Source organism: Triticum aestivum, chromosome 6B, assembly GCF_018294505.1.
Source record: "Triticum aestivum cultivar Chinese Spring chromosome 6B, IWGSC CS RefSeq v2.1, whole genome shotgun sequence".
Taxonomy (NCBI): domain Eukaryota; kingdom Viridiplantae; phylum Streptophyta; class Magnoliopsida; order Poales; family Poaceae; genus Triticum; species Triticum aestivum.
The window spans coordinates 519,540,608-519,565,765 of record NC_057810.1 but is presented as its reverse complement, the minus strand read 5'-3'; the positions used below and the strand labels follow the sequence as shown (position 1 = coordinate 519,565,765).

General features: G+C 45.8%; 1 long non-coding RNA gene across 1 annotated transcript; it reads left to right on the top strand.

Annotated features, from left to right (window-relative positions):
• Positions 1 to 13,743: 13,743 nt before the first annotated feature.
• Positions 13,744 to 16,944, top strand: LOC123137763 (uncharacterized). The gene is made up of 4 exons (XR_006468492.1): positions 13,744 to 14,432; positions 14,580 to 15,390; positions 15,481 to 15,555; positions 16,774 to 16,944. It is a non-coding gene; the product is annotated as an uncharacterized lncRNA (long non-coding RNA).
• Positions 16,945 to 25,158: the final 8,214 nt, after the last annotated feature.

Sequence of the window (25,158 nt, the reverse complement as noted above, 5' to 3'; positions counted from 1 at the left end):
AGGTACCAAAGTAATCCCGGCATGGAACACTGGACAGCGGTCAAGAACATCCTTAAGTACCTGAAAAGGACTAAGGATATGTTTCTCGTATATGGAGGTGACGAAGAGCTCGTCGTAAAGGGTTACGTCGACGCTAGCTTCGACACAGATCTGGATGACTCTAAGTCACAAACCGGATACGTGTATATTTTGAATGGTGGGGCAGTAAGCTGGTGCAGTTGCAAGCAGAGCGTCGTGGCGGGATCTACATGTGAAGCGGAGTACATGGCAGCCTCGGAGGCAGCGCATGAAGCTATCTGGGTGAAGGAGTTCATCACCGACCTAGGAGTCATACCCAATGCGTCGGGGCCGATCACACTCTTCTGTGACAACACTGGAGCTATTGCACTTGCCAAGGAGCCCAGGTTTCACAAGAAGACCAGGCACATCAAGCGTCGCTTCAACTCCATCCGTGAAAATGTTCAAGATGGAGACATAGATATTTGTAAAGTACATACGGACCTGAATGTAGCAGATCCGTTGACTAAACCTCTCCCTAGAGCAAAACATGATCAACACCAGAACACAATGGGTGTTCGATACATCACAATGTAACTAGATTATTGACTCTAGTGCAAGTGGGAGACTGTTGGAAATATGCCCTAGAGGCAATAATAAAATGGTTATTATTATATTTCTTTGTTCATGATAATTGTCTATTGTTCATGCTATAATTGTATTATCCGGAAATCGTAATACATGTGTGAATACATAGACCACAACAAGTCCCTAGTGAGCCTCTAGTTGACTAGCTCGTTGATCAACAGATAGTCATGGTTTCCTGACTATGGACATTGGATGTCATTGATAACGGGATCACATCATTAGGAGAATGATGTGATGGACAAGACCCAATCCTAAGCATAGCACAAAGATCGTGTAGTTCGTTTCGCTAGAGCTTTTCCAAATGTCAAGTATCATTTCCTTAGACCATGAGATTGTGCAACTCCCGGATACCGTAGGAGTGCTTTGGGTGTGCCAAACGTCACAACGTAACTGGGTGACTATAAAGGTGCACTACGGGTATCTCCGAAAGTGTCTGTTGGGTTGGCACGAATCGAGACTGGGATTTGTCACTCCGTATGACGGAGAGGTATCTCTGGGCCCACTCGGTAATGCATCATCATAATGAGCTCAATGTGACCAAGTGTCTGGTCACGGGATCATGCATTACGGTACGAGTAAAGTGACTTGCCGGTAACGAGATTGAACGAGGTATTGGGATACCGACGATCGAGTCTCGGGCAAGTAACGTACCGATTGACAAAGGGAATTGTATACGAGATTGATTGAATCCTCGACATCGTGGTTCATCCGATGAGATCATCGAGGAGCATGTGGGAGCCAACATGGGTATCCAGATCCCGCTGTTGGTTATTGACCGGAGAGGCGTCTCGGTCATGTCTGCATGTCTCCCGAACCCGTAGGGTCTACACACTTAAGGTTCGGTGATGCTAGGGTTGTAGAGATATGAGTATGCAGTAACCCTAAAGTTGTTCGGAGTCCCGGATGAGATCCCGGACGTCACGAGGAGTTCCGGAATGGTCCGGAGGTGAAGAATTATATATAGGAAGTGCAATTTCGGCCATCAGGAAAGTTTCGGGGGTCACCGGTATTGTACCGGGACCACCGGAAGGGTCCCGGGGGTCCACCGGGTGGGGCCACCTATCCCAGAGGGCTCCGTGGGCTGAAGTGGGGAGGGGATCCAGCCCCTGGTGGGATGGTACACCCCCCCTTGGGCCCTCCTGCGCCTAGGGTTGGAAACCCTAGGGTGGGGGGCGCCTCCACTTGCCTTGGGGGGCAAGCCACCCCCTTGGCCGCCGCCCCCCTTGGAGATCTCATCTCCTAGGGCCGGCGCCCCCCAGGGGGGCTATATAAAGAGGGGGGAGGGAGGGCAGTCGCACCCCAAGTCTTGGCGCCTCCCTCTCCCTTGCTACACCTCTTCCTCTCATAGAAGCTCGGCGAAGCTCTGCCGAGATCGTTGCTGCATCCACCACCACGCCGTCGTGCTGCTAGATCTCCATCATCCTCTCCTTCCCCCTTGCTGGATCAAGAAGGAGGAGACGTCTTCCTCAACCGTACGTGTGTTGAACACGGAGGTGCTGTCCATTCAGCACTAGGATCATCGGTGATTTGGATCACGGCGAGTACGACTCCCTCAACCCCGTTCTCTTGAACACTTCCGCACGCGATCTACAAGGGTATGTAGATGCACTCCCCTCTCTCGTTGCTAGATGACTCCATAGATTGATCTTGGTGAACGTAGGAAATTTTTTATTTTATGCAACGTTCCCCAACAAGAGTATATATAGGCGAAAGAACTAGGCCAGGAGAGCTCCGAGGGGCCCACGAGGTAGGGGGTGTGCCCTACCCCCTGGGCGCACCCTCCACCCTCGTGGTCACCTTGTTGCGTCTTCGACTTCATCTCCAAGTCTCCTGGTTTGCTTCTAGTCCAAGAATGATCATCGCGAAAGTTTAATTCCATTTGGACTCCATTTGGTATTCCTTTTCTGCAAAACTCTAAAACAGGCAAAAAACAGAAACTGGCACTGGGCTCTAGGTTAATAGGTTAGTCCCAAAAATAATATAAAATAGCATATTAATGCATATAAAACATCCAAAACAGATAATATAATAGCATGGAACAATAAAAAATTATAGATACGTTGGAGATGTATCAAGCATCCCCAAGCTTAATTCCTCCTCGTCCTCGAGTAGGTAAATGTTAAAAACAGAACTTTTAATGTGGAATGCTACCTAACATATTTGTCCATGTAATTCTTCTGATCCAAAAGATTCAAAACAAAAGTTTAATATTGACATAAAAACAATAATACTTCAAGCATACTAACAAGGTAATTATGTCTTCTCAAAATAACATGGCCCAAGAAAGCTTATCCCTACAAAATCATATAGTCTAGCTATGCTCCATCTTCATCACACAAAATACTCAAATCATGCACAACCCCGGTTTAAGCCAAGCAATTGTTTCATACTTTAGTATTCTCAAACTTTTTCAACTTTCACGCAATACATGAGCGTGAGCCATGGACATAGCACTATGTTGGAAGAGAACGGTGGTTGTGGAGAAGATAAAAAGAGGGAGAAAGTCTCACATCAACTAGGCGTATCAATAGGCTATGGAGATGCCCATCAATAGATATCAATGTGAGTGAGTAGGGATTGCCATGCAACGGATGCACTAGAGCTATAAGTGTATGAAAGCTCAAAAAATAAACTAAGTGGGTGTACATCCAACTTGCTTGCTCATGAAGACCTAGGGCGATCTAAGGAAGCCCATCGTTGGAATATACAAGCCAAGTTCTATAATGAAAAATTCCAACTAGCATATGAAAGTGATATCATAGGAGACTCTCTATCATGAAAATCACGGTGCTACTTCGAAGCACAAGTGTGGAAAAAGGATAGTAACATTGCCCCTTCTCTCTTTTTCTCTCATTTTTTCTTTTCCTTTTTATTTCTTTATTTCTTTTTTTTCTCTTTGGTTTCTTTGGCCTCTTTTTTGGGCTTCTTTGGTCGCTTTTTTTATTTTTTATTTCCTCACATGGGACAATGCTCTAATAATGATGATCATCACACTTCTATTTACTTACAACTCGAAAAAAATTACAACTCGATACTTAGAAAAAAAATATGACTCTATGTGAATGCCTCCGGCGGTGTACTGGGATGTGCAATGAATCAAGAGTGACATGTATGAAAGAATTATGAAATGTGGCTTTGCCACAAATACGATGTCAACTACATGATCATGCAAAGCAATATGACAATGATGAAACGTGTCATAATAAATGGAACGGTGGAAAGTTGCATGGCAATATATCTCGAAATGGCTATGGAAATGCCATAATAAGTAGGTATGGTGGCTGTTTTAAGGAAGATATATGGTGGGTGTATGGTACGGAGAAAGTTGCGTGGTACAAGAGAGGATAGAAATGGTGGAAGGGTGAGAGTGCGTATAATCCATGGACTCAACATTAGTCATAGAGAACTCACATACTTATTGCAAAAATCTATTAGTCATCAAAACCAAGCACTACGTTCATGCTCCTAGGGGAAGGGTTGGTAGGAGTTAACCATCGCACGATCCCGACCTCCACACAAAGGATGACAATCAAAAAAATACTTCATGCTCCAACTTCGTTACATAACGGTTCACCATACGTGCATGCTACGAGACTCACAAACCTCAACAAGAGTATTTCTCAAATTCACAATTACTCCACTAGCATGACTTTAATATCACCGTCTTCATATCTCAAAACAATTATAAAAAATCAAACTTCTCATAGTATTCAGCGCACTTTATATGAAGTTTTTATTATATCCCTCTTGGATGCCTATCATATTAGGACTAAATTTATAACCAAAGCAAATTACCATGCTGTTCTAAAAGACTCTCAAAATAATATAAGTGAAGCACGAGAGTTCATAAATTTCTATAAAATACAGCCACCTCCATGCTCTAAAATGATATAAGTGAAGTACTAGAGCAATATTGCATAGCTCAAAAGATATAAGTGAAGCACATAGAGTATTCTAATAAATCACGATTCATGCGTGTCTCTCCCAAAAGGTGTGTACAAGAAGGATGATTGTGATAAACTAAAAAGCAAAGACTCAAATCATACAAGACGCTCCAAGAAAAACACATATCATGTGGTGAATAAAAATGTAGCCTCAAGTAAAGTTACCGATAGAGGAAGACGAAAGAGGGGATGCCTTCCAGGGCATCCCCAAGCTTAGGTTTTTGGTTGTCCTTGAATATTACCTTGGGGTGCCTTGGGCATCCCCAAGCTTAGGCTCTTGCCACTCCTTATTCCATAATCCATCAAATCCTCACCCAAAACTTGAAAACTTCACAACACAAAACTCAACAGAAAATCTCATGAGCTCTGTTAGTATAAGAAAATAAATCACCACTTTAAGATACTCTTGCAAACTCATTCGTTATTTATATTGGTGTAATATATACTATATTCCAACTTTTTCATGCTTCATACCCCCTGATACCACCCATAGATTCATCAAAATAAGCAAACAACAAGCAAAAAACAGAATCTGTCAAAAACATAACAGTCTGTAGCAATCTGTAACTCTCGAACACTTATGTAACTCCAAAAAATCTGAAAACTTAGGATGACCTGAGAAATTTGTGTACAAATCCAGAGCAAAAAGAATCAGATTGAAATCACGTTTTTGTGAATTTTGAAAATTATTTTCCTGGACGCAAAAGTTTCTGATTTCCAGCAGGATCAACACAACTATCACCGTAAGTTATCCTAAAGGTTTAACTTGGCACAAACACTAATTAAAACATAAAACCACATCTAACCAAAGGCTAGATGAATTATTTATTAGTAAACAGGAACAAAAAGCAAAGAACAAAAATAAAATTGGGTTGCCTCCCAACAAGCGCTATTGTTTAACGCCCTTAGCTAGGCATAAAAACGCGAATAGATCTAAGTATTGTCATCTTTGGTATGCAATTCTTCAATTGCACAAGTATGATCCTTAGGAGGTTCTTGGGTTTTATTAATGATCAAACTCCTAGGCAAGAAATCAAAGAATTCATCCGTGGTAAAAGGTTCCTTAACAATATCAAGAAAATTGGGGTGAACACTAATTGTCTTAATATCTTCGTTTTCCTTACTAGAAGATTCACCCTTGTTCTTAGGAACGCAAATAAACTTGGAAGTCTTAGTAGAGGGAAGATTTTGAGTAGTTTTAACAAAAGAAAAAGCAGAACCCAAGTTGGTAATAATATGCTCTAGTTTGCCAATTCTAGCGGAATCTTGATCTATCTTCTCATTAGCTAAAATTGGGGTGAACACTAATTGTCTTAAGATCTTCGTTTTCCTTACTAGAAGATTCACCTTGTTCTTAGGAACGTAAATAAACTTGGAAGTCTTAGTAGAGGGAAGATTTTGAGTAGTTTTAACTGAAGAAAAATTAGAACCCAAGTTGGTAATAATATGCTCTAGTTTGCCAATTCTAACAGAATCTTGATCTATCTTTTCATTAGCTACATGTTCCTTTTCTTTGAGATTCTTTAAAGTTACTCCTACCTTAGATCCATATTGATAAATCTGATTATGAATCTTTTCCAAATTTTTCAATCAACTCTACGGTAGCAATTTTATTCACAATAATATCGAGCCTTTGCATAACATGCTCCAAAGTTAAAACAGTTTTGTTTATCAAAAGAGGTGGTGGGCCTAACAAATCTATCATGTACATGACATATTTTCTCATAAAAACATGGCAAATTTAATTAAATACCATCAACATTTTGATATTAATTTTCCATGGCTATTTTCTTGTTCATAATTTTGATTTTTACTTTTCGTACATGACATTTTTCCTCACAAATACCATGGCAAATTTAATTCAAATACCTTGGCAATTTTTGATATTAATTTGCCATGGAAATTTTTTTGTTCATAATTTGAATCTTACTTTTCATACATTACATTTTTCCTCATAAAGAACATGCCAAGTTTAATTAAAATACCATGGCAATTTTTGATATTAACTTGCCATGGCAATTTTCTTGTTCATACTTTTAGGCATCAACTGTTCATGCTACATACGGACATGGAAACTAAAATCATATGTCCCTTTGTCAAGGTATTATAGATGCTTTTTTCATGGGGCGACTAAATCATATGTCATTTTTTGTTTTGATGGCAAGAAGTTCCTTTTTTCTTTGTTTTTTACTATTTTTGTTGTTTTTCTGGACTTTTTTCTTTTTTGTGTGCCTTCTATTATGGTCTGGGAAGAGGCCCAACAAAATGGGCTGTTGGGCCTTTTTTGTTGGCACTGGTGGAGGTCGTTCGGGGTGGAGGGGTCTTCCACCGAACAACTTGGTTCGGTATAGTTTCCTGTTCGAGCGAACGAATCGTTCAGTCTGGGGACACCCCAGACCGAATGTCTACGTGTTAGCAGGGTCCAAAAATTAAGTTTTCATATCTCTTCCTAATCTTTATCTTTACCTAATAATAAAGCAAATTGGATTTCTTTCGTCTGTCATGGCATTTTTCAGAAAAGTCTTTCTATTTCAGGGAAGTTAACCCACAGTCCTGTTTTAAGTCAAAACGAATCGTTTTTTTGTATTTTACACAAAAGTCCCTGTGTTTTCTTGAAATCAACCCGCCGTCCAGATTTAAGTCACACCCGAACCCTTATTTTATGTTTTTCGAACCCCCCCGACGTTTTAGGTAATTCATCCGCGGATCATATGTAAGTCAAACAAATACTTTTTTAAATCATCCATATCTTTTAAACCGTAACTGCGATTTGAACATGTTATATATGAAATTTGATTAGAAAAATATGTAGAATATGAATATGAGATTATTTTTACCTATTAAGTATTTTTAATATTATTTTGGAATATATTTAAATCAAACAAATGATTTTCTAAATTATCCGTATCTTTTCAACCGTAACTTTGATTTTAACATATTATATATGAAATTTTATTAGAAAATCGTATGGAATCTAAATATGATGTTAATTTTACCTGCTAAATATTTTTAAAATATTGTTTTGAAAGCAAACTTATAATTTCTAGCGCAAGATTTGTTTTTCTTTCGTACCAGCGGCGATCCGGATTGCAAATAAACACCCCACTATAACCATATAGGCAAAAAAAACATCAATAACTACACAAGCATACCTCTGAAAAATGTCGCAGGGGAAAACAATAGATTTCTCATCGCAAGAATGAGAGAAAGCGAGAGAGAGAGACAGAGAGGGGGGGGGGGGGGGGCGAGAGAGGAGAGAGGGAGAGGGAGACGCCTTAGGATTAACCATATTCAAACACGGTTTTTTTGTTGTTTTGTGTGAACACCGAGGCCATCACCGGCGAGGGTGAGAAGGAGGATAAGCGTCAACACAAATATGATGCCTCGCAAATATAAAGGAGATGGACCTATTGAGTGATGGTTGTTGGGTTAAGAGTGTGTGTTATGTTTTTTCTCCCGTTGCAACGCACGGGCTTTTGCTAGTCTTTCCCTAATAATAAAGCACGGATTGACTCCGTGGGTTCACCGTCACAATATGCTTTCGCCCAGTCATAATACGCTTTTACAATTTGTATGGACAAAATCATAATATAAACGAGGTGGTACTAATAGCATGTTTGTCCGTCCGTCCGACCTGGTTAACTGGACCTCTGCCTTGGCCCGTGTCGCTAAGATTTCTCTAATGGGCCACCAGCCATGTTTTGAAGTGGCCACGACTGGGCTTCCCACTGGCCGGCATGCATGGCACATGAGGTGTCGGCGGCCTCAGCGCCCAGCCCAAGGGATGGCAGAGCAGGGCGAGGCCCCGGCCAGCAGCGGGCCTGACGGACAGAGGCCGACGTGGCGGCGCTAGGCGGCGGTGGCTGGGCGTTCCATGCAACCTTCTCAATCTCCTCTGTCGTGATTTAGTCTCACCTCGCCACTTGCATCCAATCTAATCAATTTATTATCCTCTGACCTCTTTCATGATTTAGTCCCACCTCGCCACTTTGTATCCAATCTAATCAATTTATATACACAGGCGACTTTGCCTCATCAGAAATCAACAAGCCCCGCATCAGAAATCAACAAGCGCAGAGGGTAACAGAATGAAGAAACTAATCAATAGCAGAGCCAACGGCGCCCATGGGCGAGCGGCGTAAGAAAAAGAGAGACACGCACATGAACTCTAGGTTGGTTGAGAGGAAAATGAGGGGACGGCGCGGGGCGGCCGGCCTGCTGTGTGGTGGTCGCCTGCTACGGCGGGTGTCGAGGATCCAAGCGAAGACTAGACCGCACGACAAACAGGGGGACAACACGGGGCGACCGACCTGCTGTGTGGTGGTGGTTGCCGGCGACGGTGGGTGGGATGCAGAGTTCCAGATGATGGGATCTCGGCGGCGCGGCGGTGGTGGAGCTTTGGGGTGGGGGACGGGGTGTCTCCGTGGTGGTCGAGCTTCTCTTTGGGAGTGGGGATCCTGCGGGCGGCGCCAGCATAGCGACGGCCCCGACGATCGAGGTGGTCATGTGGTGGTATCGGGGTGTGGAATGACTGCACGAAGTGTAGGTAACTCGCGGAACAGATAACTGACCAAGCGAGAAACGTCTCGAGAGAACGCGTGCTATCAGTCGACCACCCCACATGTTAGCTAGCTAGCGTCCACAGGGTAATTGTTTTTCCTTTTTTATACTTAATGAAAAGGTGCAGTTTGGATATTCACGGACAGGTAAAAGTCTCCATCTGACGGACGTGTTAGTTGATCTTCACGGACCGGTAAAACCTTCGAAACTATGCAAACTTGCTGGATTGGCTCCACATATATTTTTTGAAGTTCGAATTTGCATCTCCGCCGGTGTTGCGGAAACTCGTTGGTGTGTGACCACACGTCCTGGAGGGCACATGTGAATTCTGCTGCACACACGAGGCTGAGGTGGTTCAAGCAGAGGTCCGCGCGGGGTCGCGATGTTCACGAATGTCAAGCAGAGGCGATGCACGCGGCGGCGAGATGGAGGTTGTTGACGACCGGCGGCGAAATTTGGTGGTGGATATTGGCCATGGCAACAGTTGTTTCTGTGTCCATGCCTATTTTAGTCGAGGAGGCCACCGCCGGCAGAGACCTCGTCATCGCCACCACCACAGGGGGTTAGCATCCGGTCGTCCCGATAGGCCCGCGATGACGATGCTGCGGGATCCAGCTGCAGTTGCCCTCCCCTATCCGAGCTACTACATGATCTAGCTCCCCTATCCCCTTTGCGGTCTTGCATTCTGAAACATGAGTTAACTTGCAAGAATATAAAGTACAGTGGACGTTGGCTTGGGATCATCATATGGAGAACCAATTTGATGATCACGGAGGCGGCAGACGCTCACTTGTAAATCGGTAGGTAGAAGGGAAGCGTTTCGCTTCAATTATAATAAAAAGATTAAAGGTTTCAAAATTCTTTAATTATTTTAAAATAAAGAAATATTTGTGTTTTTCATTCCATGCACCACTACTCTTTCATCAGATGAAAGATGTTAGAGTGGCTTCTTTACCTCCATGTGTCATACTCCGAAAAGCGATAACATTATAACTTATTATCAATGTTTGTCGGAATTGGATATAGGAAATGTCGCGTACTGTCTTACGGAGGAGGTTTTATGATAATTTAGCACCTTGCAACGCACGGGCATTTGTACTAGTCTTTCCCTAATAATAATAAAGCACGGATTGACTCCGTGGGTTCACCGTCACAATACGCTTTCGTCCAGTCGTAATACGCTTTTACGATTCGTATAGACAAAATCGTAATATAAACGAGGTGGTACTAATAGTATGTTCTCGGTTCTGCCGTAGCATGCAGTGCGTGCGCCCTCTACCGAATTTCACAGGCGCAGTTCGTGTAGCCTTTTCTTTTAGACAAGCCGTATGGGCTCTTGTATGGACGCCGGCCCACCTACAACCGGAGAAGCAAAAATAGTACTAGCATGTTTATCGGAATTGGATATAAGAAATGTCGCGTACTGTCTCACGGAGGAGGTTTTATGATAATTTAGCCCGTTGCAACGCACGGGCATTTGTACTAGTCTTTTCCTAATCTTTCCCTAATAATAAAGTACGGATTGGGTCTTCGGATTCACCGTCATAATACGCTTTTTCCCTTGAATTTCCGCTTTTAGTTTGAATTTAAACATATAAGCGAGATGGTACTAATGGAACGTTATTTTTAACCCGTACGTTTCTCGTAGGTTAATTTTCTATCTCCATCGCACGTTATTTTGATTGGGCCATCAGCGCACGTTATTTCTAATTGGGCCCGGAGATGCATGGCGACCAGAAAATGATTCGTATGGGCCTTTATAGTGGAGGCGAAGGAAAAATGACATGCACGGCGACCAGAAAAGAGTGTTCGTGGGCGTGTGCTCGGCGTTTTCACCACCGTGTCGCTGTTGGTGTCCAACATGGCGCCTCCCCGCCGCTGGCCCGGCCGTGCCGTCCTCCACGCACAGTGGTCTCCTCTCCGCCGCGCCGTCCTTCCGGCACCGTCCGAATCCTCCGCACTCCGTGCCCGCGCAGGCCGGCTCGAGCGCGCGCCGCCGACCGCAACGGCTGCTCAACAGGCTCCTCGCTGCCATGGGCAACAACCGGGGGGAGGAGGAGGATGTGGGAGGTGGGGTAGCGTCAGAATCGGTGTGCGTCAGACCCGGCCGAGGGTTAAGGCGACATGGATGCGGAGGCTCTGGCCGCACGGCCGCCGCGCTCGCTCGCTTTCTGCACGGAAACACGGGAATCTCCTGAATACCTATGACCCCGACTCCCTCCAGCACCACCGGCGCCGTTGGAGGGCTCGCCGTTGCGATGCTGGAGGTGGCCGCCGCCGTTGCCATGGACACCCGCCTCCGGAGTCCCACGTCGCTTCTCGGCCATCATGCGTTGCTGCCGTTGAGACTTCAGCCGTCGACCTCACTGCACCACGCTCGACCACATGGCTGACCTCGTCTATTCGTTGGGGCTCACCGGGAGGATGTCGTAGCCTTCGTTGGGACTGCTAGGAGCTCGCCGTCGTCAATGTGGCCTCCACTAACAAGTGCCCTGCCGCCCCTGTCCGTGCCGATGGAAGGACATCTTCATGCTCTGCAGCCTCACCAGCGACTCCTATGTCACGGCCTTCTCCATCCCAGTTATAGGTTACGCACACCACCACAATGTCTGCTATGTGCTTGAGAGAATTTCTCAGAGGAGTCACGGGCTCAAGCCTTTATCAGAAGCAAGTGAGAGGACGAGCAGGACCACGAATGTGGAGGACAGCGACCACCTCACAGGAGGGAGACTTGGCTGGTGTGGTGGGGAGGTGGCATAAGTTAAACATCGATTGAAGATTCTGTCATGGGTTCCTCACAGAATATGACACAACTAAATATGGAGATCCTGCTATTGATGACGTTCAGCCACACGAAGATTCAGAAGTTTCTTACCTCATGAATTGAGGAGGACAAGTTAGCTGTTTTCTTTGGCACAAGATAACACATTCAGAAGTTGTTTGCCTCATGGATTGATGAGGACAAGAACAAACATCGACAGGGTTGGAATATCTTCACAGTTAGGAGCCAGCGATTAAACTTAACATAGATGTGACGTTCTGATTTTCCAACGGCTACAAATATGTGAAAATATACCTTTTCTGTTTACAGTAGAAATACTTGCAAGGATAAGACACACGCACATCTTACTTTTCTTTTAAATTTTCAGGGAGTCATGTACTAACAACCATTGTGTCAAAATGCATGCACATTAGAGTTTATGGCACCAAGAATCTTCACTGCCCATTATCATTAGTTTGTGGACATATATTCATTTGTGATGTGCATGCCTAAAATAATGTCACATGAATATTTGTACAGTAAACGCCAAGGCAAACCATTGTTATTATACAAGAAAATTCCCAAGTGCTTGGTAGTCCACAAAGTACCATCTTCGTCCAATGGTTCTTTTTTATCAGGTATAAAACCAGCTGTTCTTTCGAAAGTTGAAGATGCCGAAGTAAGATTTCATAGAAATTTATCTAGCTCCACTAGATGAAAGACTTTCTGCAATATATTTTGGTGAGTATCTTAACATTTATTAATTGTTAGTGTGTTAACGATGGAAGATATTTTGGTGCTATATTTTCTCCAAGTTAACGACAGAAGAAAATTGTATGAACATTTACTTGCTCTTTTTATTGATCAGTGAAATTCTTCTGAATTTTCGGAAGCTCCATAACTCTGCAACCAAAAGAGGCTCTCCGACCTTGCCGCTGATTCGCCTAACTGCTCCTGCTGCTCTTGGCTGCCTTCGGATGAAGCTACTGCTTGTGTGTTAGATTGGATGGATAAGCCAGAAAGCATTATTGACAACTAGGTGACGCCTTTGTGTTTTAAAGCAAGACTTCTCAAATATTATTTTGTGAATGTATAAAATTTGTATCTAATAAAATTGAGTAGGTTGACTTTTTCACTGATTGTGTAATATGACATATTGTTATTAGTAGTTTTTCAAGCTTTTCTATAATAACTGCTGTGTTACAATGAGTACTCAGAGTGCAAGAAAAACTGAAGCTTTTGGATGCCGTCAGCCATGGAGGGCGTTGGGCGCCTACAGGGGGGCAGGGGAGGGAGAGGCCGAGAGAGCCGGCCGGAGGGGAGGGGAGGGATGCTTGCCGCCGTCGCCTTCAACAGATTGGGGAATGGGGATACGTTTTCACGAGACGAGGAGCTCGGTTGGTGTGGCTACAGTTTGGGCTGGACTCAGTACATGGGCCAAATGGCAATGGACCAAGCCCAAAAAACAGTGCAAAACAATTAGAAATAAAATTTAATATTTAAAAAACTTCGCCATAAAATTGATTGATAAAAATTCGTGTTTTTCGGATGAAATGAAAGTGCGGAGCTGAAATAGGTAATGGCAAATATTGTTAGGATACGTCTAAATTTCATCATAGAAAAAGAAATACTTACTGTAATCTTATTGTTTAGAAAAACAGGGGCACGTGGAACAAGTTATATTTCATTTTTCGCCCGGTGCAATGCACGGGCATTTGTACTAGTCTCTCCCTAATAATAAAGCACGGATTGGGTCTTCGGGTTCACCGTCGCAGCGTTTTTGCAAAAGACACCCCGTAGTTTTTGATATTGAACCCGCACTACTTTTTTAAAGTGGCTATTAGTCTCTTATATGGGCCGAACAACCCAACCGCAGCTGAGGAGAAAAAGTCTGATCCAGGACTCTTCTCCACCTTCCTTCAAAAAAGGACTCTTCTTCAATCCGTCCTCCGGTCTCGAGGAATCCTCTTCGGCGATGGCAACTCCTCCGCCCTCCTCCTATAAGAACCTCCTCCTCGCGCGAGCCACCTGATTTGCTGAGATCGTGGTAACACGCAAGTGCGGCGCGGAGCTCGCTCAAGGTCGATGCGCCCCGTGGTGGTGGCGTTCGAGGCGGGTCGGCCCGAGCTGGGTCGATCCAACCGCCGTCGCCAGCCATGTGTTCTTGATCCCGTGGACGACCTCAGCGACAACAAGCAGGATAGCTACGATGAATTGTGGACGGGCCCAGCAGCGTCCTATGTGCGGGCGCCGGCGACGTTCTTCGCCTTGTGGACGTGCTCCACGTCGATCCCGGCGAGGACGTCTACATCTCCGTCCCCAGGGCTTCTATCGACACCACGAGGTCACCGACATCACCGCTGGATGCGCCACATCTTTCCCTCCCCTACTTCTAGCCAATGGGCTGCTGCTCTCCTAGACGAGCTACGGTGGCCGCCCACAAGGTGTTTGACGGAATTCCCATCAAGGATGGCATCACTTGGGCGACCATAGACTTCGATGGAGGTTTCCACGACGAAGCAGTAAGTCTTTTGACCTGCATGTGTCACGAATGACAGGGACTCATTGGTGCTATGCTCGTCCATGCCATTGTGGCTGTGTTTGGCTGAGCAAACCAAGGAACTTCAGTGAGCTGTTGCAGCGCATAAAGAGAGCCTGCAATGATGTAGGTAGTTCGGCCTGCTACGCCGGACGCGAGGTTGCCATCAAGATGTCAGCAAGCCATTTAAAGCTGGAAGGAGTGATATGATTCATGCCTCTTCACACTGTATACAATCTGATGAAGAGGGAATCAAGGTTCTCTTCTTCTGTCCTGTGAATATTTTGTTTTCTATTTGTAGAAAAACAAAGCAGCAAGCCTCCTCGCAGCTTCCATTAAAAACCCATGTGCCAGAAAGTTCTTAGCATGAAACCAAGTACTACCACATTTCTGAACTGTGTATTTTAGTGAAATCTCTTGGAGTTTATGGATCTGGTGGAACAAATATTGTTTAGACATGATTGTTTTTCTCCATAGTTACTTTCTAAATCATTATTATTATTCTCCTAATAGTATACTCTCCATTTCATAAAAGTGCAATTTGATTTGAGAATCCGGGGATGGACGAGACAGGTTTGTACCAAACAATTTCCTCGGAAATTTCTTACAATCCCCTACAAAATAGACAGTATGACTATTAGGAGAACTGTTTGCAAGGGGATGGACGAGACAGGTTTGTACCAAACAACTTCCTTGGAAATTTCTTACAATCCCCTACAAAATGGACAGTATGACTATTAGGAGAACTGTTTGCAAGGGGATGGACGAGACATGTTTGTACCAAGCAATTTCCTTGGGAGTTCTTACAATCCCCTACAGAACCATCCTTTTCTTTGTAGGGAAGCAAATATTTTGGGTTGTATCATACTAACGTGAGACGGAATGGATCAGTATGAGGTGTTGGATCAGACTTGGAAGGGCTCTTTGGCTCTACACTCCAGGTGAGGTACAAGGTTGAGCAGAAGAGGTTAGTGTAATTCCAGCCATGTTCATTGCTCTCCAGGATCTTCTGAAGTATGGCTTTGTTTCAGGTATGTCTCCAAGGTTGCAAGGGATATGACATTGCCTTTGTTGTGCTCGGGAATAAGTGGTCATGAAAAATACAGGTTTGTTCTTGTTCACTTGGTTGGCCACCACTTTTTAGTTATATGAGTTGTTTTTACTGCTTGCATGTGACAGTCAGAATATCAGGTAGGACTCTATTTTTTCTTCTATATTCGGTTGGACAGCCTGGAGTTTCAGCATGGATTCTGTTCCATTGTATTTTGAAATAGCCAAAGGTCTCTAATAACACTAAGTAGCAACAGCAAGTTGGTCTTCATACCAGTTGGCTTTATGAGTACGTGATGTCATTTCAGATCATAGACCAACCACTCCTCCCCCTTTTGTGCATATGTATAGAGATATATACCTTTGGTTATCTATCACGTCTTTTGTAATATGTGTATTTGTTGATCCACTGATTTTACCAAAAAAATCTTACGAGAAAAATACTAAGAGCCAACTTACTTCATCAAGAATCAACATTGCATCTCTGATATTCTGTGGGTTTGTAATAGCATGTCTAGCGTGCCAGCAACTTTGAAAAACATGATGCACCATGCTGCAAGAATCAGAATATCAATGCGTACATGCCTTTTCAGTCCATATTTAGAAGTGATACAAAATTGCATTCCTTTTGTTTCTGTTCAGAAGTAAAAATCAACTCAGAAATAGAAATGGACCTGATATATGATTTTCTTCTGCCTGTAGTCTACACTAAAGAATGTCCATCCTTGCCTTCCATCACCTGTCCTACCGGAACAAAGCCATTTTTTCTGTATCTAATTGGTTCATAGACCCAGTTTGTTTATATCCAGAGTTCATAGATGGATTAGTAAACATATAACCTTTTTTTAGAAACATAGAACCTTTTGGTGTCAAATGGTTATGCAGGTCCGAGCATGCTCAAAGTAGGCTAGGAAGGTGACCAACAATTATATTGTGCACTTCATCACCTATGTAAAATGGTTCTTTATGGTGGACCATATTTTCTGTGCATATTTAGCTAAGTATTCAGTTAAATACAAACATGTGACTTGCACCAAAAACAAATGTACAATATTTTTTTATCTAGAAGCAGTACAACTCTTGATTATTTAAGATGGTCAGACATCCTTTTTAGGTTCAGATGTATACTTTCTATTCTTGCACTTGGCTGACCATGCTTGAATATTATTTAACGATGGAACATATTTTGGTGCTATTTTTTCTCCAAGTTAACGATGGAAGAAATTTGTACGAATATTTATCTGCTCTTTGACGTTCTTGTGAATTTTCTGAAGCTCCGCAACTCTGCAACCAAAAAAGCTCTCTGAACTTGCCGCTGATTCATCTAACTGCTCCTGCTGCTCTTGGCTGCCTTCGGATGAAGGTACTGCTTCGGTGCTAGATTGGATGGATAAGCAAGAAAGCAAACCGAATGGGAAAAGATTGGGAGCATATGCATTGGTTTGGAAACTAAAAAAAGGAGAAGATAAGAGTATGTGGTGGACAAAGGTCACCCGTTTATCAACAACTAGATGCCGGCTTCGTTTTTTAAAGCAAGACTTCCAAAATATTATTTTGTGAATGTATAAATTTGTATCTAATAAAATTGAGCAGGTTGACTTTTACACTGATTGTGTAATATTGACATATTCTTATCAGTTTTTTTCAAGCTTTTCTATTGTTACTACTATGTTACAATGAGTTCAATCGTACTCTCAGTGCAAGAAAAACTGAATGTTGCTACCAATTTAACTTACCATTGCACAATACAGGATAATCACCGTTACCAGTGATTTCACTGAGGAGCAGATGGAAAAAATGACAGATTGAGAAATAAATATACCACTTGACATGGATCAAATTATGCAGATATGTAAACCACCGAGGCGTCGCAGACTCCAACATGTCCACGGTTAGACAATTGATGCTACCCATGGGGCGCGTCATGGTGCACTTCAAGTACCTATCGTATATAAGAGAGACGGCTGCACCGGTTTTGCGTTGGTGGTCACATTGCATAATAAGGAAATAAAAAGAGTAGCGAAAGCACGGCTTGAAGCGGCTGTTCATGATCAAGCAGTTTTAGGATTAAGACCAAAATGTTCGACAAAATGTTATCGGTGATATAGCAAAATGTTAAGGTCATTGGAGATTATGATTTTTTGTTCTCCCGTTGCAACGCACGGGCTCTTTTGCTAGTCTCTCCCTAATAATAAAGCATGGATTGGGTCTCCGGGTTCACCGTCACAATACGCTTCATCCCGTAATCTTACGCTTTCAGTTTTTTCATCTATATTATTTTCGCTATCCGAGGTGGTACTATTTTATCTTTTTGTTAGTCTGCCCGTCCGCTGCTTGGCTGGGCCTGCGACCATCAACTGGGCCATGTCTACTTGGGCCTTCAGCTCCTGCCCCGCTAGCGTAATCACAAAAGATTCGTGTGTGTTTGCATCATCAAATCGTGTAAGTAACGGACTCATGCAACGAGGAAAGACCCGGTTCTCTGCGTCGATATAAACTAGGGCACCTGACTCCACGATCAAATTGCCCGGACCTCTCTTCCGGGACCTCGTCTCATCCTTCGCTCCGTTCCTCTTTTCTCGAGAGACTAGGGTTCGTCGATCGGCTCGGCTTGGCTGCCATCGCGAGTCCCCGCAAGCTCGGTTTGATCCTACCTCGACTGCAACCGGGGCAAGCACGATCCCAAACCTGCGCGAAGGAACGATCGAGCTCCATGGCCAAGCGCTGGATCGGTATAGAGCCGCAGACTAGAGGTGGTGGTGAACCATGAGAGCTTCGTGGATTCATCGCGTCCTGTGCTGGTCTGGCTGTGAAGGAGGAACACTCACCCAGGATCGACGTCCAGCATGATGATGATGACAACAAATAGTGCCAGACGCTGGGAACCGATGAGGACGATAGGGCCAGTAGCATTGGCCGAACCGACTTACTAAAGGCCGCCTACGAGCCAATCAAAGCCACTTCCGAGGCCCAATTATTGCTCTTCTTCTCCAACTACGAATAGTCCTCTACAAGTTTTACGTTGTTATTGGCAGGTAAATACGTCGTACAGTGCCCCTGAGTGCCTTGATTCTCATCCATGCCGGATGCAGTTGTTTGTTTACATATAGTATCCATGCGCCTGTTTATCTCCGTCGACAGTTGTGATCAGTTCTACTTTGGGCAACGATCTGCCGACGGCGAGGCAACGTGGAGCGATGGAGGTAGTGGTATGCCATGTTCCTACAATCCTATGGTAAGCATGTGTTGATCTCGCCGGCACGGAGCCGCCGTGGACTGTTCGCCGGCGCGACGACGAGGAGGCAGATAACAGCCATCACTGGAGCAGCTAAAACCGTGCCCTCTCCAGCCATCAAGCTGGAACTCTCTCCAACCCAAAACTTCCATCAGGTACTTGTGAAAGAATGGCGTTGCATGCTTACGTCGTGGTGTTGATCGACGTCTCTTTGACCTTAGGAGCATGCATGCTCGGAGTGGACGACAGCTTCATCATCTCATCCTATTTTGGTTTGTTCTCTACACGTGTATGTAAGGAGGTGACGGCAAGTACTTGACGGCGGAAGCTTTATCATCTGCTTTTGTTTTATTTTTGTCACTGGATACACACGGTGCGTATCTACTGATGTATGCAATGGTGTAAATCATTCAGGTTTGATATACATATGCCCGTCCACAAAAACGGCTGGTGAGTTTGTAGAGATTGGTTTTTAGCTCAGGTATCCCGACACCCTCATGATTCATTGGCGAAATAAATCTGAAACTTCGTGACATAAAAAACGGCTGGTGAGTTTTGTAATTCATGAACAGTAACTTCAAAAAGATAGAAAACAAAATATAAAAAAACTGAAACTTCAATTTTTTGGCGAAATAAATCTGAAACTTCATGACATGAAATATTCTCAATCTTTACAAACTTGCAAGTTTGATGCATAAATTCACGGGCAGATTTCTTTTTAAGTTTGATGCAGAAAAAACATTCGAATAAGATGGAAGATTGATTTGGGCTTCACTTTTATTCGCATTTGAGGGGACGGAAAAATAAGAAGAAACCGAGAAGGAGAGATGATTCGAGCCTAGGCCATTGAGTGCTTTGTGTTGAAGTAGAAGGTGTGGACCTGCTTGGGGTAGGGGAGGGATTGATGCATACTTATGGGCTTACAATTATGTGACATTTTCTTCCGTTGCAACGCACGGGCATATTTCTTATATAATAATAATAATCTTTTCCTAATCTCTCCCTAATAATAAAGCACGGATTGGGTCTCCGGGTTCACCGTCGTGGTGTTTTTACAGAAAGGACCCTATGGTTTTTAGGAATTAAACCCGCTGTCCCTGTTTTAGTGATTCTGGAAAAAACGTTCCGTTTTCATAAGAAAAAACTACATATGTATGAATTGAACCCGCGAATCCTGTTTCGTTTTATCCAGATGCCCGCTCCCTTTGTAGACGCGGCAGATCAGGAGAAGTGAAGGGCGCGCCCTTGCCGGCGGACGGCTACAGCTGCGGCGGAGCAGGAGAAGTGAAGGGCGCGCCCCTGCCGGCGGATGGCTACAGCCGCGGCGGAGTAGAAGGGGCGCCAGGGGGAGAGGCAGGAGACCCCACGCCAGAGTAGAAGGAGCATCAGGGGGCGCGGCAGGAAGCCCCACGACGGAGTAGAAGGAGCGGCAGGAGGTACCACGGAGGTGGTGCTTGGGGCTCCGACGAACGAAGGAGAGCAGTGATAGAGGAGAAGATCCGCGGCGATGCTCTGAAGGCCATCAGCCATGGCAGTTGTGGCTGTGCGCGCACGCAAGCGGCTGCGCGCGACACGTCGGTGTGAGAAATCGGCAAGCCTTTTCCCACATCGTTCAATTGATTATCTAAGATCAGATAGAACGAGCCTTCCACAAGGACAGTGGCGCATCGAGAGGATGGTGGACAGTGGCGCATCGCCGGCGCGGATGAGGAGATTGGAGCAGAGAGGGTGGAGATGGAGCCGTGCGGGGCTGGAGAAGGAGATTGGAGAAGAGAGGATGGTGGACAGTGGCGCATCGCCGGCGCGGATGAGGAGATTTGAGAAGATAGGATAGAGCCGTGCGGGGCTAGAGAAGGAGATTGGAGAAAGAGGATGGAGCCGTGCGTGCGCTGGAACGGTCGGCGAAGAGAACGGAGTAGTGGGTGCACGGCTGGAACACAGGCGGGCCAGCTCGTGTGGGCGCTGGATGATGGAGTCATGAAGAAGAGAGGATGAGTCGTGATGGATGTGGATAAGGTCACGGGAGGAGAAAGATGGAGGCGGGGAGGCACGTACTCCTCAAAAGGATCTCTCTCGGGGTGGGTGGGGATTGAATGCCTATTGCAACTGCTCCTTTCTTTTTCTTTTTTTTAGGGATGTTGCAACTGCTCCTACGTGCACGCAGTGGCTAAATCAACTCGATCCATGAAAATATAGAAAGTACGGACGCGGATGCATCTAAGTGTATTCTTAAATGTCAACTTTTTATCACATTGCAAACAAGTTGCGTTTGACAAAAAAATCCCATGATGCACTATGCTTAGATATAACATTCAGTTTTCTCCCGTTGCAACGCACGGGTATTTGTGCTAGTAATAAAGCACAGATTGACTCTGTGGGTTCACCGTCACAATACGCTTTCGTCTAGTCGTAATACGCTTTTACAATTCGTATAGACAAAATCATAATATAAACGAGGCGGTATTAATAGTATGTTCTCGGTTCTGCCGTAGCATGCAGTGCGTCCGCCCTCGACCGAATTTCACAGGCGCAGTTCGTGTAGCCTTTTCTTTTAGACAAGCCGTATGGGCTCTTGTATGGACGCCGGCCCACCTACAACCGGAGAAGCAAAAATAGTACTAGCATGTTCAGGATCGAACTCGCGACCTCTATATAGTATTCCAGAACGCTAAAGCAAAGTGACCAAGATTGTGTTTTTGTCTTAGTCCCACCTCGCTCTAATAGATACAATAGCACCAGTTAAAATACCTGTGCAAAACTTGTACCTACGTGGGATCTGGGAATTTGTGGGCGTGACGGAAACCGGATTGTGGGGCATGCTAACGGTATTTGTGGGCTGCTTGTTGTAATTAAAGAAAGGGAAAGACGATTGTGGGCTTAATTAAAGGAAGAGGAAATTGCTGGGGGCTCGCTGCATGACAAAAACAAAGGATGGCTTTCAGGTACGGCTCTGATCCAAACACGGATCAAACACGCAATAGGCTTTCAAACAAATAGTGGGGCTGACATGCGAACTACTGCGACGAGAAGGAGTGACGCTTGAGCGGCCGCCATGAGCTGGGCTCCAACATGTTCGTGTGCATATGCAACTCGGCGGCCTTGTGTTTCATGGACCATTTTTTTTATTCTTTCTGTGTGGATCTTAGTGACTATAAAATCTTTCCTTCCTGCACCTAAGTTGCTGCTTCTTTTCAGAAGACCTGATTAATCTGTTTAATTTGGTGTGGCAAATGATTAAATACTAACATGTTTTCTGACTGATTGCTATTAGTTATCATCTCTGCTTGATATGCTTATAAGTAGCTGTGCTGAAGGCCCACAATACAAATATTTAGTCAATGAAGAACAACCACCAAATAAACTGTACCACTAATGGTGGTTTGTAGCCTCCTTCATTCTGAACGTATCATTGTAGTTTACTTCATGTCCTATCCAAAATCCAGCTACTTTATATGGTAGGACCCTGTCCTGTGATTTCAATCATCCTCTAGCCCTTTGGAGTGACTCATCAAGTAAGGTATAAAAATGATTGATGGTTCAGAACTGAATCGGCCTCTTGTTGCCACTCGGTTGAGGTCAAGCCGAAGGTTGTTTCAACTCCTACAAGTGCAGGTATCATGGATGGCTTTAGCCCGCGTTGCGATAGGATCCACGCTCATTCGTATTCATTACAAAAAAAAGACACATCCGTGACATTTTGGACCGAACAATTTTTTTTCTGTCATACATATGACACTTCTATGACGATAATTGTGACAAAACCCGGTATCATCATAGATGTGGTGAGCTCCTACTTCTATGACAAAAAATCATGACAGAAAATGGGCTTTTCGTCCTGGGCGGGCCGGAGACGCAGCTGCATGACATTCTTTGGGGCGTCCATAACGGAAAAAACCGTGGTAGAAGCAAGGGGAGGAAAATTTCGGGGAGTTGCCGGTGGTGGGAGGTCGGGGGCGGAGCGATGCACGTTTCTCTCGTACGTACGCGTGTGTGTGCGAGGCGTTGACTCTAACTGAAGCCGAGCGAGACGTTAGGCTCTAACTGAACCCGAGCGATTGCACTGTAGGCTACGCGTTACTGAACCCGGGCGATCGATCGATGGCTGTTAACTAAACCCGATGGAGCGATTCCTTCGCTACTGCTGCTAACTGAAGCCGATCGATTGGATGAACAGTGAGCGTTGCCGGGGGGGGGGGTGGATGAATAGTGAGCGGTGGCGTTGCCTCTGTATGAACAGGAACCCGTGGTGTGGAGGGCTGGATGAACAGTAGACGGTGGAGGGGTGGCCGTGGAGGGGTGGTTGAACAGGACCCCGTGGTGTGGAGGACTGGATGATTAGTAGACGGTGGAGGGGTGCCTGTGGAGGGGTGGTTGAAAAGTAGCCGGTGGAGTAGCGCGCGGTGGAGGCTGGATGAACAGGAGCCCGAGGAGGCTGGAGGAGGTCGACAGTGGAGATGAACAGTATCCCGTGGAGTCCCGTTTTGCGGTACGCCACACCCCTCCCCCCCCCCCGGTTTCGACCGTAGCGCTCCAACACAAGTCTGTTTCGTCCGTTTTGCGGTATGCCACACCCCTCCCGATGAACAGGACCCCCGTTTCGACCGTAGCGCTCCAACACAAGTCTGTTTCGTCCGTTTTGCGGTACGCCACACCCCTCCCGATCAATAGGACCCCCGTTTCGACCGTAGGAGGTTCGTTTCCTCCGTTTTGCGGTACGCCAGGCCCCTCCCGATCAACAGGACCCCGTTTCAAACGTGACCGATCGAACACAAGGCCGTTTCCTCCGTTGTGCGGTACACCAGGCCTCGTTTCCATCGCCTGTTCCGTCCAAGCCCTCTCGATGAACACGACCACGCATTCCGTTTCGACCTAGCCGGTTGGCTCCCCATGAACACGACGACGACGCTGTTTCTCCGTTTCGACCCAGCCATGTACGTATGCGCGATAGGCGTTAGAGACCCTGCCCGTATGTACGTACGTGGCCGTATTTTATTTCTTGCACCCTCGCCGCTGCACGTGCTACGTGCACGCCTCTACTACGACACGTGCACGCCTCTACATCCACCAGTATATATGTACATACACGTTCGCGACTAGAATGACAACGGTACGTACGCTTCGATCAGGTGGGTCCCGACTGTCAGGCACTCCCTTGCCTGCGAAGATGTAGCTGGTGGGTCCCAGCAGTCAGGGGGGCGAATCGTTTTGTTTTTTTTTGCCCGGACGCACTTCCTTGCGTGCGAAGATGTAGCTGGTGGGTCCCAGCAGTCAGCGGGGCGAATCTTTTTTTTGCCTGGACGCACTTTCTTGCGTGCGAAGATGTAGCTGGTGGGTCCAAGCAGTCAGGGGGACGAATCATTTTTTTTGCCCGGACGCACTTCCTTGCGTGCGAATGTGCAGCTGGTGGGTCCCAGCAGTCAGGGGGGAAACATTTTTTTCGTGAAATACTGTGGCCCGTCCGGTGGTTCCCCGCAGTCAAGTGGAGGAATAATTATTTTCCGCGTAATAAGGAGGCACTGCCTTGCTGCGGCCGTGGACCCAGCTGTCAGCCTCTCCACATACAGTCCACGTCCGATGGAAGTCGTTCCTTGACCACGTTGACCACGCCGCGCCGAGAGCACCAGGGCGGTGGACGATGGTGAGGCCTAGGAAGGGGACGACGGGGAGCCGGGGAAGACGCGGCAGTGGAAGCCTGCGCGGAGAGGAGTACGAGGGTTCACTGGTTCGGCTGCGGTGTGAGGCCCACGGTGGGAATAGTAGAGGGCGGTGAGGCCTCCGCGGCAGCACATCCGGCCACGGGAAGCAGGAGCATGCGGCATGACCGGCGCTGCTTTGGGCGGCTGGAGCAAGAAGACCAGAGGTTGAAGAAGCACTACGGCCGTTGGATGGACATTGTACGGTCACTGGAGCTAGAATCGTTTATATTGACTAAGTTGCCAAAGCCCTTCGTCCCCGTCAACTTAGTAGGCCCACAAGTCAGCCTCCCACCAAGGTGGGTCCCAGCTAGCAGGGGGTATTCATTTTTTGTGCGTAATAAGGAGGCACTTCCGGTGGGTCCGAGCTGACAGCAGGGGGAACGTTTTTTCGCGAAATACGGTGGCCTGTCGGGTGGGTCCCAGCAGTCAGGGGCAAACGTTTTTTTCGTGAAATACTGGTGGCCCGTCCGGTGGGTCCCTGCTGTCAGGTGGAGGAATAATTATTTTCCGCATAATAAGGAGGCACTTCCTTGCGGCTGCCGTGGACCTAGCTGTCAGCCTCTTCACGTACAGTATTCTTCCGATGGAATTCGGTCGTTGACCACATTGACCACGCCGCGCCGAGAGCACCACGGCGGTGGACGACGGCGAGGCCTAGGAAGGGGACGACGCGGAGCCGGGATAGACGCGGCAGTGGATGCCCACACGGAGAGGAGTACGAGGGTTCA